The sequence below is a fragment of the Anopheles arabiensis genome, chromosome 3 (assembly GCF_016920715.1).
Source record: "Anopheles arabiensis isolate DONGOLA chromosome 3, AaraD3, whole genome shotgun sequence".
NCBI lineage: Eukaryota > Metazoa > Arthropoda > Insecta > Diptera > Culicidae > Anopheles > Anopheles arabiensis.
The window spans coordinates 50,998,063-51,002,722 of NC_053518.1; the positions used below are offsets into that span (position 1 = coordinate 50,998,063).

Here is a 4,660-nt window from a genome sequence, read left to right on the forward strand (position 1 = left end):
TTCTGTATAAAAGTAAGTTAATTAAATCGGATATGCTTCGAGATTTGATCGACAAACGAAATGAAGTTGAGATGACTCCGGTTTTCAAGTTGACAGAGAACCATGTATCCATGTCACCACAAGAAAGACAAAATGTCAAAAAAGCTGCTGAACTGCTATCCCGTACCACAGCTAAATCTTTAAGATGGTATTATCATAATAACCCGGAAGCAGAAGAGTTGGCATCTTTCATAGAAGCAGTTGATTCTTGGTTTAGTGTTTCCAACTCTTATTCACCCATTGCAAAGCTAGATTATAAAAAGTCGTATATAGGAAGCGAAGAGCAAAAACTAGCGCTACATACAATAGCTGGCATCGCGAAAGCATTGGTTTAAAATTAACAGTCGTTAAATATTAACCAGAGTCGTTAAAAATTGCTAGAATTTGGCATCGCGAACGCATTGAGTTCATTTATTAATTTTAACGACTGGTCCTATGCCGCCGTTAAACAAACGACTGTCAAGAGCGTATGCGATACAAATTAACAGTCGTTTAAGTATACTGCTCGAATTTTTTCCCCGTGTTTGCCTACCCGCTGCGCAAATTCGAGCAGTTTCCAGCGCAGAAAATGTACCAAATTCTGCGCTGGCCAGCGCAGATTTTGGCTGGTCTCCCGCGCTGTTCTTCAGCGATTCCTGCGCTGGGTCGAGCAAGTCGAGCAAGTCGAGCAAGAACTATTTATGGCGGCGGAGCAAAAAAACGGTCAAAAAAAAATTTAAAAATATTGGCGCCCATTTTTTCGTCCGCTTCTTCTCCCTCCCTCACCCTGCCTTGCCTTACTTGCGCTTCTGCCCGTGCCTTCCCCCCGCCAGCTGATTGGGTGTTTGTGGTGTATGCGTTGATTCATATATGTGCATTGCGGTTGTGTATTGTTATTGGTGGGTGTTAGCATTTATGTATCCGTGTGTGACCTTGACACGCTGTGGGAGAAGCTGGATTGGGATTCAAAGTGTTATCGGTGTATTGATGGTTTATTTTATTTCGTGCCGCTGCTGATGAGACCATTCGATGCCCCTGCCAGTTGAGGGTGAAGAAGCCTATTTAAAACAAGCGTAGGAGAACGTCTAACACTAATCTAATATTTTTTAATTTGAACATGTTTGATGCTTCAACGACCTTCTAAGCATCATGTAGCACAATGTATAGTGGCTATAATTTTTTTAATGTGCCGAAATCTGTCTCGCGTTTTCGGGTCTCGTCACACACACGCACACACACAGCGCGGGTTAAGTGACCGTTCACTCTATCATGTCGCGATTCCCCACCCCGCCCGGCGCTAGGGATGAGGTGGCGCTACATGATAGCTGAACCAGCCTTTCTTCCGATAAGGTAGCCGTACTCGCTCGTGCGGGAGGGGGGGGGGTTGCTGGAGGGTGCGTAATCGCGTGCGCGACTTCGGGGGCGCGTGCTCTCACGCGCGCTTTCGTGGGTGCGTGCTGGCGTGCGCGCTTTCGTGCGTGCTCGCGTGCACGCGTACGTGCATGTGTGCGTGCGGGCGTGCGTGTGTGTGTGTCTGTGTGAGTTTGCGCGCGCGTGTTTGTGTGTTTTTGTGTGTGCGTGCGTTTGGAAAACCCAAAACTGTTTGATGCTGCGGCTACAAAGTCCATGCATTTTCGATTTCGCTACCTGAGAGACAACACAACTATCGAAATGGCACCACGATCTTTATGATCGGTTCTGCTGTTGGGGGTGTTAAAAAGACACATGATTTAAGCAAACGTGCGTGTGATTTGTTGCACATTTATTTCTAATTCAGCTAGCGGACGCAAGTGGAAACAACATTTTGAATTGAATTCATACAAAAGAGGATTCTGGATTTGTTTATTACGGTGCGCGTATGGTGCTGCACCTGTCCGTCCAGAATCTGGTGGCTTGTTGGTTTGGAGTCGGTATCATGACGCCGTGCGACCGGCACTGCCTTGGAATGGGTTCGGATCGGTAGGTTCATGTTTTGGTCGATTGCATTCCGTTGATTTGTCGCGCCGTAGCGGGACACCCGGCAGCAACAAAGTCAAGACAAACTCTTCCCCGAGTGTGGACTGCTATGTCAAGTTCTTCTTCTTCTTATTATTATTATTATTATTGGCGTAATAGCCAACGCGATCATGCCGGCCTTTTCATGACTTGAGTACCACGTAGCCGGAGCCGGTGACTAATCCCTTGCTACGGCGGACGGTTCATACGCGATTAGAACCCACGACGGGCATGCAGATGTGCGGAATGATGGCAGTGCCGCGGGCCCGCTCCTATCTAGTGTGCCACCTGCATACTGCCACACTGTCTCCTGCCCGGTGCATACGCAGCAGGCAGGGGGAAGGATGCACATCCACAGTAAAAAAAAACCCGTCATGAACCAGCGGTGGATCTAACGGTAGGCGGACTAGGCGGACACCGAAGATCGCTAGTCTGTAGTATGCCGTATGTCTACAAGTGGACAGAGTATTAGCGACAAGGGCCCCCGGAAAGATGGTCTTTAGGGCTCCGTGGCTGGAGAACCATTTGCACCCCCCCCCCCCATGGCGACAACAATTTTAGGGCCTGTGACCGATGATCGTAGGGGTCCTATGGCCACACCTCCCCCCCTCCCCCGCCGGCAATATAAGTATACTGTTCTATTTCCCAACAGCTGTGTGCCAGTACCCCCTCCTCCCTGTCATCAGTTACCATTTAGAGGCGCCTCAACACGTCATTCCGCCTAGGGACCCCGATTCCTCTAATCCGCCACTATCATGCACACCTTCCTTTCTTTGACCGATGGATCATAACATTCCGGAAGAAATTACATTTGGCGACAGTTTTGCATACACACGCACACTCACAACCATGCGCAGGATGCTTAGCATATCTATGTAATCCACAACAAACGAAATCAACAGCTTAGTGTTATGCTTAATGCTTAGCACGTTCAGTTCGATGGCAGGCCCCAGGGACTGCCAGTGGACTTTCCAGTATGCCGGTTTCACAATCAGCTTCCGTTCTTGATGCTGGTGGAACGGAAAGTTGATGAAAATCAGCGCCGGGCTGAACGTGTCAATGCGAATTAGGGTTCTGCGCGTGAGCTGGCGTTTCCTTGGTCATTTTTACATTGCATCGATTAAACTCATTGCGATTTTTTGGTTTGATTTGTGAAAATGCAACTTCATCGCCGCAATGTGGGTAAACGGTTTTTTAAGCTGCTGTGGCACTCATGAGCGTTGTCCACACGCGAGAAAGAGATGGCGCTATGGAGGGAAAAAGCACGGACGACGGCTGACAGCGATTGGCCGTCTGACGCACCAACACATCCAAACCTTCGGCAGCGCGCTCAGGCGAGGGGTATGAGGCGGAGCCAGGGACGGGCAGCTCGACGAGCTGCTCGACAAATTTGCCGTTGGAGAGAAAAGGAAGGCATGATAAAATTCTCAGAACGCCATAACGCCTTCCGTCGCTTTGCGCAGCGGGACTTTAAACGACTGTTAAAATGTGTTCATTTATTCGCGATGCCGGCTAATGTTTGACTATGTTGAAAACATGAGAGCTATAGCCAAGACGAATTTACAAGTTTTCCAAGAGTCCATTCTCATGCATATAACATCATAATACTCCTATTCGACGACATGAAAATCAAACATGGAGTTAAGTTCATTTCGACGTATAAGGTAAATTTTCAACGTTATTTAGTTATCTAATTCAATTCAACCTTATCTAATTTATTATTTTTATTCTGTTACAGCTAAATCAAGATGTACTTGAAAATTTCTTCTCTCAAATTCGTCAAACTGGAGGTGTCTACGACCATCCCTCCCCATTGAGTTGTATTTATAGAATTCGTTTGATGATATTGGGAAAGTCTTCAACATTGGGCCTGATCGCCGACGAAAGTCGATACAATTTATCCGATCGGTGAATATGCTCGAATCCACCGGTGGAATTTATTTTCCACTGGTGGATAATTTCTCCACTGGTGGATACCTCTTTCCGATTCGAGTAGCCATTGGTTTTGTCCAGTGGCGGGTCAAGCCTCTTGAAGACGGAGCCCCTTCACCTAATCCATCGACGGGGGGGGCTGTGAAATGGTGTACGAATCATACACTGCAAATTTTCTAAGTTTGCTGCAGTTACATTTTTACTGAAAGCTATTGAGTAATACATGGTTTTGTCGTTTCACTGAATATCAGTAAAACAAATTACTGAAAATGCAGCTATTTATTCTGTCAAAACGACATCTAAGTCAGTCTGAGCCTCAAAAGAAAACATAATGCGATGCCCGCTGGCTCGTGATGAACAAAAATTTGTTTTGGTAACCGCTTTCAGACACCCCGATAAAATTTTAGGTGCGTATTCGGCTTGCGGGATTTACGTTTTTGGTTGAGAAAAATCTTCACACCACTTTGCTGTTCTTGCTGAAATTTCGTGATATTCATGAGTGCATACCAAATCAACAAACTTTGTTCGACAAAATACAGTTCACATCTGTATAAAACTTTATGAAACAGAGATGAACATGAGCAGAATAGACTGCCACCCTGCACATCAATAAAAACTCCAATTTCAATCGACATCAATGACTAAACAATCAGTAATGGGACCCTTTCCGTTGTAAGTTCGTAGACTGAAATTTCAGCCTTTCAGCTGTTTGCAT

General features: G+C 46.3%; 1 long non-coding RNA gene across 1 annotated transcript; it reads right to left on the minus strand.

The window, feature by feature from the left end:
* Positions 1 to 2,582: 2,582 nt before the first annotated feature.
* LOC120903955 lies at positions 2,583 to 2,996 on the minus strand. Its single transcript, XR_005739678.1, has 3 exons — positions 2,905 to 2,996; positions 2,680 to 2,682; positions 2,583 to 2,601 (listed from the first exon to the last, which is right to left on the minus strand). It is a non-coding gene; the product is annotated as an uncharacterized LOC120903955 (long non-coding RNA).
* Positions 2,997 to 4,660: the final 1,664 nt, after the last annotated feature.